Consider the following 16,455-nt stretch of genomic DNA (forward strand, 5'->3'; position numbering starts at 1 on the left):
ATTTCTCCTGAATTATATTATTCGTCACAGACCCCTCAAATAAAGACGTTTTTCGAACATCAAATTGCGATCTAAGCCATACTGAGGTTTGAAGGGCGTAGCTTCAGTCTATAAGAAGTTGCAGCCTCGGGAATATTATCAATTTATTTTTCGAATATTTCATATTTTTACAAATAATTTCTGCAATAATATACTGATCGCCCAACTGCAAGCATTTTCGTGATCACAATATTGCATAAGCATTTTCGTGATATCCGTAATCATATCAAATGAAAGAATGGTATAAACTCTCGATGAAAGAAGTTTTTCGTCTGGGTTTAGGTATTCCAAATTCGAGTGAAAATTTTGGAAATAAAAATTTTCAAATCTCCCACTGCTCACCGATTTGTCGTAGTTTGAGGAAAAACTAAACTCGAAATTTCGGAAAACTCAGCAAAAATTGCGTTTCTCTAGAAGAATTGATATAACACCTAAAATATTTGTTACAGACTCCTCAAATGAAGTCATGTTGCTCCATCAGTTCTGGGCTAAATTATCCCCTCACCGTGTTTTTTATTGTACTTTGGTTTAACTGTTTATTGGTCAGTTTAATAAGTTTAAATAGTTATGTTATTGTTATTTTTATTGGGTATATATTATCATTGTTGTAGTTTTATCGTCTTATATTCATGTATTCATAGGTATGTCACGTACAGGTATGACCTTTAGTGACTTCTTTCTTGGTTTATTTATTGTCTTTACAGATACATTATATTATGAAAGATTTTTGTAGTTTATAATGAATAAACTTATTATTATTATTATTATTATTATTATATTATCTACGAGAAGCTGTTGGGTCTATATCCGAAAAGTCTCAAAAATTTTCTGAAAAATCGGAAAATCGCCATAGCTGAGTAACCATCCTCGTTTGACCCCTAGTTGAAGGGACATTATTTGTTGAAAATGGACTCTAGTATGACCCCTTCAAAGGATCAAGTTGAAGTTTATATAGAATAACGATCTTCAGCTTCCTGCCAAATGTTGTAGTGATAGTTTCATCAGAATAATCGAAAATTCCAGCAGATTATCAAGAAATATGTGGAAAATACTGACAGCTGGACATCTGGAGCTTTTGAGCTTCAACAAAACCCTTGAAGACCACATAACTGTTGTGCAATTGGGACATGGATGAACAAGAGTTCGAAAGCTCCGTACTTTAGGTCAGTGCTTTCCTCATACTATTTCAATCATATTCATAAACGCAGAAAGAACGTTGATGATTGTTATAATTACGGATCAGATCCCACCCAAACCCTTTCTAATCAACAACACACCCCCTACAAAACAACCTACGCCAATTCGTTTTCCATTCCCCAACGATCTCATTCCCCCTCAAAATCAATTTCTTCCAGCTCGTTCCTCTCTAATTGTATCCTTTCTTCACCTGGTTTTTGCGAAAGAGCGTAACGCCGATGGCATCAGCGACCAATTTTTCCCGATTCCCGGAATCGATACCGCCATAAAGGTCCTCATCAACTCGGCTCCTTCGAGAAGGCACTGTCTAAACGCCATCTCCCGGTACAGCTTCATGATGGCACAGCCTCCTGTTAGAGGTTATTACATCTTCGAGATTGCATATTATTGTGCCGCGCTGGATTTGATTAGCGCGGAGAATAAGTCGAAAATTGAATATGGAGATTGGAAGCAGGGTTCGTCTTAGGACTTGCACGGAATTGGGTGTTTATGATACTCGTTATTCCGGAGAATAGATAACTGGATAACGCTAGTTCAATCGGCTGATGAAAAGGGTATGTTTACGTTCTACTTGGCTCTATCTTCTATTGTAACTTGAGGCGTGGTTGGGAAAGTTATGGGAGCGATGTTGATACGATTATTTCTTAATTTACTACTCTGCTTCCGTTTGAATGGGAGCAGGAGTTTGAGAGATTCGAAACAGGATTTTCTCGTTTTGATCTTCGACGAAACCAGATGGCAATCGAACGATTTAGAGATGATGATGAAAAGTTGTCGGTATATTGTTTATTATTGGTTAAAGTGTGTCTTATTGTGCTCTCAGTGGAAGCTTTTATCATTATGATTTTTCCGAAAGCAGTTTTCGAACGGAAATCTTGGAGATATTCCTTATATTATTAAATAATTATTGTAACAGATTTTGAAAAGAGCAAAACTTTTCCAATCTAAGGCGACGAAAACTGATTAGACATGATGTCTGTGTCTAGCTGAAATTATCGCCACGAAACTTGATCTAAATGTACCTGCATTAGTGTAACAATCGTCTTTCGTGGTACTTGTGCATACAACTTTCTCATTCATAAGGTTCTCAGAAAGATACAATAGAGAATATCTTTACCCTACCCTAATTAGTGTGCAGGTATTAGTATGCGCAGGCATACAATTTAGAGAATAAGAAAAGGAAGAAGAAAGTCACGGTGTATAATATAATTTTATGTTTGTAACCCAAGTAACGGGTGTTTTTTTGAGGTATATAACTTTAAGTTGGCATTACTGTTCAAGATGGCGACAAATTTAACTGCTGTCAAAAGATTTATTCTCAGTTTGGTTTGGCAATTCATCACTAAGAGACTCACACCTGAACATCGCTTGAAAATAGTGCAATTTTATTTCGAAAATAATGGTTCTGTGCGGAATACGTATCGCGCACTACGTCCATTTCATTTTGTTTAGCGATGAAGCGCACTTCTGGTTGAATGACTACGTCAACAAACAAAACTGCCGTATTTGGAGTTAAGCTAATCTTCAAGTGTATGTCGAAACACCGTAACATCCAGAAAAACTGACTGTTTGGTGCGCTTTATGGGCTGGTGGAATCATTGGTCCGTACTTCTTCCAAAACGATGATGGCCAGAACGTCACAGTCAATGGTGATCGGTATAGAGCCATGATTATTAACTTTTTCATTCCTGAATTGAAGAATCATGATGTCCAGGAGCTGTGGTTCCAACAAGACGGCGCAACATGTCACACAGCTCGTGCCACAATCGATTTATTTGGTTACCGCCTAATTTCACGTTTTGGACCTGTAAATTGGCCTCCAAGATCTTGTGAGTTAACACCGCTACTCTACTTTCTGTGGGGCTATGTAAAGTCATTGGTCTATGTGGATAAGCCACAAACCCTTGACCATTTGGAAGACAACATATACGGCCACAAATGTTGGAAAAAGTCATCGAAAATTGGACGTCCAGATTGGACTACATCCGAGCCAGCCGTGGCGGTTATATGTCAGAAATCATATTTGAAATGAAATGCCACAAGATTATCTTGCGGATAAATAAAATTCATATCAATCGAATAATCCATCGTTGTTTGATTGCAATTTAAAGTTCAATAGCTCTAAAAAAAACACCCTTTATAAAACTGGAAAACGAAGAGTTCAGTGGAGTAAGTTACGAGGTGATGACCAGTTGAGTTAGTAGATGTTCAAGAGCTGTACCACAATAAAGTTCTCGTCTGTCGCTCCTCAGTGTTTTAATAATCTCCACAAAAACACGATACCCTAAAAATCAGATCTTGCAATTCTCTAAACAACATTCGAAAGTCATCCACGTACAACCATCACTTCCAAACCCCAATTTCCCCTTCGTCCCCCACCCCTGAATCCCAAGTCACCTGTTTCCGACAACCCATCACCTAAAACGAAATACATAACCCAACAACTCGTCCTCTTCAGGTTAAACTCGTCGATTTCAACGTCCGCACGCTCTGCGCCAAAATGGGTTACGACAAGCCGGCTTTTATAGATTCGGCCGCAATCCATCCCGTCGTTTGATGTCCTGGGGACCGGCGGGGATGCGTGGCGTCCAAACGACGGACAGAAATGTCCTTAGCCGTGACATAATGTCAGCCAGCGTCCCTAGCAATTCTCGTGTCCGTGCGGTCTGAATAACGGCCCTTGTCTTGATGCCCAAATGGCTTACGCCGATCCAGATGCGTGTCGTGTGGGAGTAATGAGGTCGTCCACGTTCGGACTGCCTAGGTCAATATTCGATGTTTTGGTTCGTTATTTCAGGACGCTGGATCCTCTCAAATGGAATTTAGGGTGAAGAATTGGCTCTTCATATGTTAACTTTTCGTTTAAGGTGTTTGGAAAAGTGAGGATAAGAAAAGCTTGATGTCTGGACCTTACTTCATTCTCTCAGTCAATATAGGTTATTATGAATCTGATGACTTGGTGTCAGAGGTGTGACACTATGTTTCTATGAAACCAATTGATAGGTAAATTTGATACATGGGCGTACAATTTTGCTTTCGCCTTCTTTTTGCCAAATTCGAGGCTTTATTGTAAAAAATTGGTTATACATTTATGATTCAAAGTATTATCCATCGCTTGCCACTACTTTTTTCGTTCTTTCAGACAGCGTACGAATCCCCCATTGAAAAAACTGGTCATCTTTTGAAGCGATCCATCAATCGATCCAATTTTAACTGCTTCATAAGACCGGAAGTGCTGGTCAGCCAGACCATGTGCTATTGATCGATACAAGAGATAGTCCGAGAAAGCAACGTCTGGAGAATACAGCGTGTGGGGAAGGATTTCTTATACCAACGTTTCCAAGTATATCTTGACCAATTTCGCAACATGGGGTAGAGCATTGTCGTGCTGTAAAATTACTTTATCATGTCTCTCGTTGTATTGCGACCGTTTGTCTTTCAATGCTCGGCTCAAACGCTTTAATAGCGTTCGATAACGCTCACCTGTGATTATTTTAGTGGGTTTTAACAACTCACTCAATTACGCTAAGCTGGTCCCACCAAATACCTAGCATTACCTTGGAACCATGAATATTCGGTTTGGTCATCGACGGGATATCTTTTTTACGCTTGAAAATTATCGTAATGAACCCATTTTTCGTCTCCAGTCAACTTGCGATGCAGAAATTCCTTTCATTTTTGCCTTGCAAGCAGCTGTTAAAAAGCAAACAAACGCTGTTCAACATCTCTCGGCTTCAACTCGTACGGCACCCAATTTCCTTGTTTCTGAATCATTTCCATGACTTTCACTTATGAAATGGCTTGTTGCGTCACTCCCAATGATCCTGCCAAAGTTTTGTTGCTTTTGACACAAATCTTGATCAAGTAATGCCTCCAATTCTGCATCTTCTAAAACTTTCTCTCTTCTTCCGAGATGAATTGTCAAGCTAGACTGAAGATCTAGAGATATCCAAAGAGCAAGTCCAAGCTGTTGATAGATCCTGTACATACTGATCATTCTAATTTTTAAAATTGAGACGTATGCAGTGACATGTAAGAACCTGTATCAAACCACCATACATCACTCTGATGTCCATCCGGCCTCGTTTTCTATCTACCGGAAGTCGTCCCTGACCCTAGCCAACGCCCCCTGCACTGTCCTCCCCGCTCCCATCCTATAACGCACAAATTCACTGCAGCACAAACAAACGGCCATTGTGATTTAGAGCGCCAATATTATACGAGTATGTGATGTGGCATGTGTCGGGCTTGTAGCGGCATTATCCAAATGTTGATGAATGGCTAATGATACTTGCCCGCACGCGGCACTCGAATAATCATCGACAATATCGAAGGACCATAGAGGGACATAATGGTTCGCAAATGATGTGGTTCGATAGTTCATTCGATCACTGGTGCTTGCCGTTGTACTTCGTCTCGTGGCTTCCATTAGTGTGGTGCGTTCGGTTTTCGGTCTGTGCCCTTTGTGTAATTGGGCGAGATGTCGGTTTCTGTAAATGGGAGGTTGGGGATCGGTTGTTGGAATGGAGAAAAATTGATGTTGGAGGTGTGTTAATCAAATAACGTGTTCCCAGTAGAGATCCAGCCTTGTTTCTGGATCCTTCAAATCGGTAGCTGACAGTCACCGTCAACCAGCGTCAAGTTGTGTTAATATGTTCGCTTATAGGGAAACCTGAGCTGTAGATTTTTGTGCGTAATATGAAGAAATCTGTGGCTGAGGCTCATCGAATGATCTCGAATATGTTTTTTGTGAAAGAACGTGCCGTGAGTGGTTTCAACGCTTCAGGAACGGTGATTTTGACGTCGAAGACCAACATGGCGTTGGAAGAGAGAAGGTTTTCGAAGATGCAGAATTCGAGGCATTAATTGATCAAGAACATTGTCAAACGCAACAAGAATTGGCAGGATCATCGGGAGTAACGCAACAAGTCATTTCGAAACTCCTGAAAGTCATGGGAATGGTTCAGAAACAAGTAAATTGGGTACCGTTCAAGTTGAAGTTGAGATATGTTGAACGGCGTTTGTTTGCTCGTGAATAGTTGCTTGCAAGGCAAAGACGGTCGGGATTTCTGAAACGCATTGTGATAGAAAACGAAGAATGGGTTCATTACGATAATCGCAAGCGCATAAAATCATAGGGATATCCCGGTCATGGTTCCACGTCGACGGCTAAATCGAATATTCACGGTTCCAAGGTCATGCTCAGTATTTAGTGAGACCAGCTCGGCGTAGTGTATTATGAGGTGTTAAAACCGACTGATACAATTCCAGAATGCAATTAATGCATTCGAGCCGAGCATTGAAAGACAAACGGCCGCAATACAACGAGAGACATGACAAAGTGATTTCACAGCATGACAATGGTCGACCCCATGTTGCGAAAGTGGTCGAGACATACTTGGAAACGTTGAAATGGGAAGTCCTACTCCACACGCCGTATTCTCCAGACGTAGCTCCCTCGGAATATCACTTGTTTCGATAAATGACACACGGCTTGGCTGACCAGCACTTCCGGTCTTATGAAGAAGTAAAAAATTTGATCGATTCGTGGATCGCTTCAAAAGTTTTTTCAACGCGAGATTCGTACGCTGCCCGAAAAATGGGAGAAAGTAGTGGCCAGCGATGGACAATACTTTGAATCACAAATACATAACCAGTTTTTCACAATAAAGCCTCGAATTTCGGAAAAAAAAACCGCGGAAGCAAAGTTGTACCAACTCAGAATTTCGATGCCTAGATCGACCACACTAACATGTACCTCCCTTCCCTCCAAGCAATCTTGGAAAAGACATCATCCTATCTTTATTCCACTAATGATATTTCATGTTCATTCCTCATGCTCCCCAAATCAAGAGGTACTAAAACCAAAACTTTATACCATTCATTCTTCTCTAATATATTGTGTAAATACATCAAATTAACATTGTTAAACTCTTCCTCCATGAACTAGTGAACCCAACCCACTTAAAAGACACAAATATCCCCCTTTAACAATCCCCTTAACTTTATCCCTTTCACCCAGTGACAGACATCTAACAAAGCGTCCTTTTCCCCAGGTCCAACCAAACAAAACATAATGATTCCTCCAGCTACACACGAAAATTGACTCCTTTAACACTCCCAAAAAGGAAACCTTCGTCCCGCCAAACGAATTGCGTAATTGTTGCAGAAACAATGGCTTGCGGTCAGCGAGGCTCTCTGAGATCACGAGCCGTGATATTAAATCCTCTAAGCCTACCCCTCCCCGCTGCTCCTCCGCCCCGTTGAAGTCTTGGGGGACACTGTGGATATATACGGTTAACTTCCTGTTCGCCAGTAGGCAATTTCATTGTTCTATCTTGTCCTGCCAGGACCCAGCTTAATTAATCCCAATCATGGCCCTCTCCGCTATGATGTGGCGTTGGGAATCTCCAGGGCCCAGCCCGGATCCCCTCCGTTTTGCCCCGCGAGGCGCTGGGACGTTGGGATGTTTTATTCAGTTTCGCGCTTCTATTATTCAGAGGTTCGGCAAGATGCTGCAGACGGAATTATGAAAATCTCGTGCTGGAGGAGCAAAGAGAAAGATCAGGATGGTGCTGGTGAGGTTGTTTCGAATTTTGGGTTCTTCAATACTAAGTTGTACGATGGTTTTATCGGGGTTCCTCAAGGCTCGCTGTTCGGGCTTCTAATTTTCATTTTCTGCATTATTGTCATATGTACCTACGTCTTGATAATGATTATAATAAAGAGTTATTATTATCAATTCTTATTAGTATCACATTTGGTTTATGTTGTGAGACTTGTGAGATTTGTTGTTTCTTTTTAGATGTACTTTTTCACAATCTAATTCAGAAATTGTTGGTCTCCATCTTTTATAACTATCTTCTAGGGTCTAGGACATCAATATCTGCACTTATTTATGTCACCATATTCCCTCAATATTCATTGATTATTTTTTTTATGTGTTAGTTTAATTGTATTGACTAGCTATGCATGATTTCAATGAAGATCCAACTCAGCTAAAGTCAAACATTTTGGAGTTATTGAACTTTTTTCTACGAAACTATTGACAAACCATTTTCATAAATATCTTGCTTCAATTGAAATATCTTTAGCTTGTATCTGTTGCACAATAGTCAAATCTAAAATTTTCTCAATTTATCCATTGTGGCAATCAACAAAGTGAGTAATTCAATTCGAAAGAATAATATACCCATATAATCAAGACACACTCCACTTTATTGAAGTTTTATATATCGTGTAAAAGCACTAAGTGTCTAGGAAACATTTCAAAGTCAATTTGTTTTACCTCCATAGAAGAATAGTGTGAAGACTAAGGATTTTCTAGTTAGATTTTCAGATGTTTAATGGTAATATCTTATAGTTTTTATTGAATGCTTGTTTTATTATATTACAAAACGGAAAAAAGGTCAGGACTGTACGTCAATGAATTGAAGTCAGCACTAAATGACTATTATGAACGATAATATTATTTTTATCAGAGCTGAATGATGATGAATATAAAAATCAATTTCATACCCACTCTTCCCTGATAAACCTATTTAGTTCCGAGTTCTGAATATAACAGAATAGAGAATTGTAACCGAGTCACCAATTTATTCATGACCATCCACTGAAAACTTTTTTCCTCGGAAAACCATCAACTATTAACAGAACTTTGTTATTCAGAATTTTTATGTATTGGAGGACATTCTGCACTCTATTGAAGAGCGTGCCATGGCAAATTTCCACCGTTTCGTGTCATACATAATTCAGGACTGCATATATAGGTGAATTTTATTCAATAACAAATAACTGATTTACATTCAGGTCTACCACCCACGAAGAAAGGAATTTTCGAAATGGGGTTATTCCGCAGAAACGATTGAAACCGAAGTTTTCGAAGTGGAATGAAAGCTTTTAAAACTTGTTCTGTCGGGTTTGAACACGAACTTTCCAAGTTCAAGGAAGAAAGAAATTGTTGCCGCGTTCCACGGAACTCTTTCCATTGTTGTATGGGTTGTAATTATGTTCAGGTAACACGGAAAAAAGGGGGAAAATTAGGAGAATTCAGGAAAATGATGTTTTTAGATCTAGATCTGATGGTCGTGGATCTTTGGATGATGTTAGTTGTGAGATAAAATTGGCATAAAATGGTGTAATATTCGAAAACCATTTTATGTTTGCTGTCAAAGGATCTCAGTTTTCTAAAAAGTTACTGTCGATAAGATTCTGATTGACAAACAATCAAAAGAAGTTTAACGTCTAGCCTCTAGCCTAACCTAACGTGAAATAAAATATGGATAAAAAAATGTTTTATCGACTTACATCAATAATATATCAGAAAAGACCACTAAATATTGTACAGTATAGTTCCAATTCCACAAAAACTATCATACCTTGGTACTGCAATCGTAACAGTTGCACCAGCCTGATTTTCTAAATGTAAGGTCTGATTACACCACCAGCCCAAAAACCTCAGCAAATAGTGACGGTTTGAGGGTGGAAAGGTTTTTCATCGATCATTTTTGTATTTTCCGATGCCTTAACTCGACAATTCTGCTTATTGTAGCCTCCGTGGTGAAAATGGGCCTCATCATTGAAGATAATTTCGCCATGAAAAAGCGAAAACATTTTGATGCATTTCAAGGATCCAATCAGCGAAGAAACGGTGTTGCTGGTGATCGATCGGCTTGAGTTCCTGTGTTGGATGAATTTTAAAAGTCTAAAGACCTGGATCTTCATGCCAAATTCTCAGTTATTCTAGAGCGACGCACAAGTTTTTGATTCTTCACATTACTAACTTGTCCCAACAGCTCAAATTTTTCCACCAGTTCGACTATTGCCAGCCGAGAAGGTGCTTCACGATGACCCAACAGAGCTTGGTTTTGCGAACTATGGTGCCAGTAAAGTTTAACAATTTCAGTGCGTTGTTGAAGCGTGTTCGTTATGGCGAAGTTTCAACTTGTCAAATGTCAAAAAATGACAGCTCCAAAAGCGACTGCTAATATCGGACTATTCAAGATTAAACCTTTCGATGAAGAACCCCTAATCAGTTACAGTTAATAATTAAGATTACAATGAAAACAAGAAAATCAACAACATACTATACCTATATTAGATTAAACTCTAATTATTAAACTGAGAAAGGCTTCACAACATTCACTGAAATCTTTCGAGATATATAAGCCATCGATTCTCAAAAGTAACTGCCACGCCATCTACGGCCTAACAAATCACTATCTCATATAGGCAATCCACTAATGCTTCCACCGATTCGAAAGCCTCAAGCTAACAGAAATGATACTCTCAGAGAAATTGTCTTCCGAAAAACCCATCAACCTCTCATTCCCAATATAATCTTCCTTCCTCAAATCCATCCCGTCCACTATAAAAAGTCATCATCTTCCGCCATACCTCGGGGCCTTCGGTTATACACACTTATTTGCCGTCGATGCCGAAGATCAATTGTGTTTGTTCATCAAGATTTTCCGGAATGAGAGGCCACTTAATAACATAAATCCAATACCCGAGAGGAAGGGTCTGAAGCAGGCCTCTCTACTGGCCGCTGGTTTTATTGCCGATCCGACTCGCAGGACCAGCAGGAGAGATCGATATCGGGGAGTTACTCGACATGAAAGGAAAGTGAGGAAAATCGGTCCTTCGGTGGTCCACGTTTTCAATATATATAGATATATATTCTTTTGAGAAAGAGCAATACAAATTATTAATTTCAAACAATGAAGCATATGTGTCGATGAATCTCAGTATTAGCAGAGGAAATGTAACGGGGCATCATACATTTCAACGTATGATACAAGAGAACAGATAAAAACCTCAGCAAAAACTCTGTCTCCCCGTATCGGTGTAGTGACTGGTTTGTGTAAACGTTTACAGAATAAGCTGACATAATTTATATTGAAGGACTTCCTCATCAACCAAAACAAAATTTTCTTCATCCTCTCTTTTCGGTTGACGACTCTATAATTTCCAATTGGATCCTAAAACAAGAAAAAGAAGCAGAAAGGAGTACAAATCTTAGTTTTCATTATATCGATTTGAAGTTAGCGACCCATTCTAAAAAAGAATCTGAAACTGAATGGATAGCTTGGAAACCACCATGCAATTTATAAATCGGACAATTATTCACCAAGTGGTCAATGGTTTCTTCTACACCACACTCACATAGTGGGCTATCAATAGAGTGCCATTTGAAGAGGGTACTATTACAACGACCATGACCAGTCCTAAGTCGATTTAAAATACACCAAATTTTCCTAGGAAGATTGAAACCTAGAACTTTTTCTGAAGGATCAACGATAAGACTTTTGTTGAAGACGTTAGAAGAAGTCCATCCCGAACGCCAAATTTCCTTGTCGCTTTCATTGAATTGAAAAAAGGTATTAGTCCATAAAGGTTTGCGTGATTTCAATCTAGCAGTTCTAGAATCTGGGAAATAGGATACAATTGGAAATGAGTTCGGGTAGAAATGAAACTTATCCCAAGATTTCTTGACTGCAACCTGTCTACGAATATGAGGCGGAACTATATGTGATAGCACCGGTAACCAATCTAAAGGTGTAGATCTAATAGTCCCACTAATAATAATAATTCTCATAGAAACGTTAAGCTGTGCATCAATTTTACGAACATGAGCACTATTGAGCCAAACAGAACAACAGTATTCAGCAGCAGAAAAAACCAAGGCCAAGGCTGCTGTACGAAGAGTGCTGGCATCAGCACCCCATGAAGATCCTGCTAATTTTTGGAGGATATTATTCCTCGACTTCAATTTCAAATGAAAATTTTCTGAGTGAACCTTGAAATTCAAAGAAGAATCAAGTTTAACTCCAAGATATTTGGAAGCAAAATTATGATTCAAGACGGAATTATTGAAAGTTACTTTCAATTTTCTTTATTTTTGTTGATTATTCCAATGGAAACAGGATACCTCTGTTTTTTTGGATTAGGGCATAAGCGCCACTCAAGAAAATAATTTTCCATAATTTTGAAATCTTCATTGAAAGTATTTCCAATAATTCCAAAATCAGAATGACGAAACAAAAGAGCAATATCATCGGCATAAGTAGATATATTATATACTGATTTTTCGAAGGCTTTTGATCTGCTTGACCATGGAATATTGTTTAGGAACTTGTCTCAATTTGGCCTTTCCTCGGCTCTCATTGGTCTTTTCAAGTCTTACTTGTCCAATAGGCAGCAATATGTCGAGTTCAAGGGAGTCAGGTCTACAGTATTCTCCAGTACTTCTGGAGTCCCTCAAGGAAGTAACCTTGGGCCACTCTTTTTCATAATATTTATTAATGATTTGGCAGAGGTAGTTGATATGCTGATGATTTCAAAATATACCTGGAGGTAAGCAATGTATCGGACTGCTTGCGACTCGCCTCTAATTTGCAACGCGTTGAAGAGTGGTGTAGAAGAAACAGGTTACCTTTGAACGCTGAGAAGTGTAATGTTATGTCATTCACGCAAAAAAAAAATACTATTCGTTTTGATTACACAATAGCTTCCAAAGTTCTCCAGCGTCCATTGGTGTTAACTGATTTAGGAGTGAATTTTGATTCCAGACTTTCGTTTGTGCCACACATTGATGCTACCTTGTCTGCTGAGAATGGGATGTACGGGCTCATAGCGCGAATCTCTCGCGATTTCTCTGATACAGTCACATTAAAGACCCTTTTTTATACATATGTCAGATCAAAATTAGAATACGCGTCTATAATATGGTCTCCTTGCTACCAGGTCCATATTGAGAGAGTTGAGTGCAGCGGCGTTGTCTAAAACTTTTTTCATATAGAGCAGATGGTGTCTACCCGCCTATCGGTTTTCCACAGAACCTGCTTTTGAGCAGACACTGCATGAATAGTTTGAAATGTCGACGAGAATGTCATTCAGTTGTATTTACTCACAAAGTAATGAACGGTGTCATTAAAGATCCTTGTATTCTCGAAAAACTAAATTTTGCTATTCCAAGACCAGCCTCTAGAGTTAGAAATACATTTTATATGCCGACACCTCGAACGAATACATTGAAGTATTCAACTCTTTATAACTTGTGTGATGCCTGTAATACTATAAGTTCTCACTTGGATATTTTTAATTGTTCCATTTCAAATATCAGATCACATTATTTTGACTGACTGAGCATTTTTGTTATCATTTTTTTTTCTCAGAATATGTAATATTAGTGTATACTTTATTTTTCATATGTTCCTTGTTCTGCAGTTCGGTTTAAACCTGTAGAACATTGTATATATTAAATAAATAAATAAATAAATCCAATACTCGAGAGGAAGGGTCTGAAGTAGGCCTCTGTACTGGCCGCTGGTTTTATTGGCGATCCGGCTCGCAAGACCAGCAGGAGAGATCGATATCGGGGAGTTACTCGACATGAAAGGAAAGTGAGGAAAATCGGTCCGGCGGTGGTCCACGTTTTTAATGAAAGTTTCATTTGCGGCCTTATTGTTCGTCCATTCCTCTTTCTGATTTACGACGGGGTGGGGGTGCGCTATTAGGTCGCTATCACGAAAAAAGCATTGCATAAATCTTTGCGGGATTCTGGGTGGGCGACTTTGCGGCCAAGAGACTCTGCTCCTGGCTCAAGATTATTTATGTGGAAGCAAAATGGTGAGGAGGTTATTAGGGGTTTCATTAATAACGACGGGGGCTCTTGAGGTGGGGGTGGTTACGTCTTGTTTCTGGGAGGTTCGGCTTCGGAACGTGATACGAGTTTGAATTCTTTGAGCGACTAGAATCTTTCGATTGTATGTATACCTTTCATGTCATAGCTTTTCTCTTAGTTTTCAATGATTCGTATATCCATATGGTGTAAAGCCTGGTGTAAAATTGCAGTGCATTCCCTATGCTATACATTGACGTAAAGATTTGGAGAATATACCTAATTCGCCTAAGGTTGAACGACATTATTATTATTATTATTTGAACTGGGGCCGTTTTGGTTCGGTAAGCCTTCCGGGAACTGCGACCATGCAGATCTTTTGTTCTCTACCCTACTCATTCATAGAAACCCAAGGAGGTCGTTACTAAAACTGACAACCTCCTTAGGGGCCTTGGCCGTTACCTCTCTGGTATCCAGGACAGGCTTACCCATGTGAATGGTTCTTAAACCAGCCAGTTCCGGACACTTGCATAACATGTGTTTGGCTGTTTCTGCTTCTGATCCACAGAGCCTGCAAATCTCGTCTGTTGACTTTCCCATACGGTACAAATGATGTTTGTACCGACAGTGCCTCGTCGGCAGTCCCACCATCACTCGAAGCTCGGCTCGTGACAGCTTCAAGAGCTTTTTGGCGTGTGTAGGTGAAATCTTCACAAATTTCTTTGCCTAAACAAGTCTAGGAGTGTTAGTCCCGTGGATTATCCTGTTGTTCAACTCGCATAGCTGGACCGCAGCTTTATATTGGTCTTTTCCTAGCCCACAGAAAGGTTCAGGTCCAGCAGGTGTTAACCTTGATGCACTTTTTGCAAGTTCATCAGCTATTTCATTTCCTTCAACCCTACAGTGCCCTGGTACCCATAGTAGAGTCACCTTATTTCCTCTGGCCAGTTGCTTTATGGTATTACGGCACTCCCAAGTCAGCAGAGACCCCAGGCAACACGATTCCAGGGATCTCAGCGTGGTTTGGCTGTTCGTGGTGATGTAGATATGCGCCCCCTTGAGGTTCATTTTGAGACACTCCTGAGCGCATACATAAACAGCCATTATCTCGATCTGTAGAATCGCCGGCTCATTTCTCAGGGCTTTAGAGATCCTCAGTTTAGGTCCATATATCCACCCTTACTGGAAAACCTACCGATGGTACAACGGGAATGTGCAGAAGATGAAGATTCTATGAAAAGACGTTGATGGTGTCATGCTCATTTGGTCGCTTCTAAAGAACAAATCTCTTCAGGTCTAAGCCAACGCTGCTTGGTGTTTGGTACCTTGCATAAGAAACGCCCAAGATTCTGGAGAGATGGTGAGAAGTTTTGTGGGAGGGTTAGAGATAATAGTGCAGCTTTTGAGCTCGGACGATGTCAGAGTTCTTGGATGTGTTTGTGCAACTATAGCCGAGGTGGCTAAGGACATTGAGAATCTAGCTGTCATATCAGACCATGGAGTGGTGCCAAGACTTGTAGATTTGATAACCACAGACGATGTGTTTTTCCGAGAGCACTTGGGGATCTAATTGCAAGATGTTTGAGAGGTTAGGTGCCATAACGCCCTTAGTAGGTTACATGGCGGACAACAACGAGAAAGTTAATAGAACTGCAGCTATAGCCCTGTATCATATGTCGGAAAATCCTTTCAATTGTATTACAATGCATGAGAGTGGAGTTGTAATTTTTTTTATTGAGGAGTGTAATATCAGAAGATCATGTCTTACAAGAAGCTGCAGCTGGTTGTTTGGCTAAAATAAGAAAGTTGGCTCTGGAAGCAGAAACTACGCAGATGCGTAGTTTCTAATAAGATTATTAGAAAGGAGGAATCTTCAAGTGAAGAAGATTATGACTGAATTTTGTTAATTTTCAATATGTTTGCTATTATCTTCAATTTACGAGACTTATTGCAAGGTTGAACGACATAGTTCAATCGCGATGCTTTTTGTCCAGTTCCATATCCACCGCTCCTCCACCAATGGCCGTAAACACCAGCAACATACGTTCTGAACTGCGGTTCAGACTTCTCGTTTAATTTTCGCCGCCGCGTCTGAAACAACCGATAAACGACGCAGGTATACACATTGCCAGAATTTAATACGGAAGTTTGGTAATTAGACACCGTGGCGTTGGGCTCGGTGGCCGGGAAACGCCTCGCAAAATATACGTTTGCTGTCTCGTTTCCGCCACAGGTACAATTCAAGCGTTAATTTCAGCTAGGTAATGTTCCCGCCGTCTGACAATGGATGGATTATGAACCTTCCCGGATAGTTTCGACGCTTCAGACGCTACAGGAAGAGGGAAGGCGTGAGGTGCAGCTTGCCAAGTTGGTATTACTGGCGATACAATGCGTCTCCAACTTCCCCTGCTGAATGTTTCGTGTAGAACTTATTCGGGATGTATTAATGAACTGAGTTGATACGGTTTTCTGGAAGTAGTGGTATGATTTTCATGAAACTTTGACTTCTCAGTAACTTCCAGATCTGCTAATATACAAGGTGGTCCAACGAAAACTTAACACCTCGATTTTCTGACTTTAAAATGAATATGTGGAAA

At 39.9% G+C, this 16,455-nt stretch overlaps 1 protein-coding gene and 1 pseudogene across 1 annotated transcript in view; one reads left to right on the forward strand and one right to left on the reverse strand.

Annotated features, from left to right (window-relative positions):
- Positions 1–16,455, reverse strand: part of LOC123676982 (semaphorin-2A) — a 605,612-nt gene that overhangs the window by 449,373 nt on the left and 139,784 nt on the right. The gene's annotated exons all lie outside the window — the stretch shown is intronic.
- Positions 5,935–15,706, forward strand: LOC123677075 (annotated as a pseudogene).

The sequence above is a fragment of the Harmonia axyridis genome, chromosome 3 (genome assembly GCF_914767665.1).
Source record: "Harmonia axyridis chromosome 3, icHarAxyr1.1, whole genome shotgun sequence".
In the NCBI taxonomy this organism is placed as follows: Eukaryota; Metazoa; Arthropoda; class Insecta; order Coleoptera; family Coccinellidae; genus Harmonia; species Harmonia axyridis.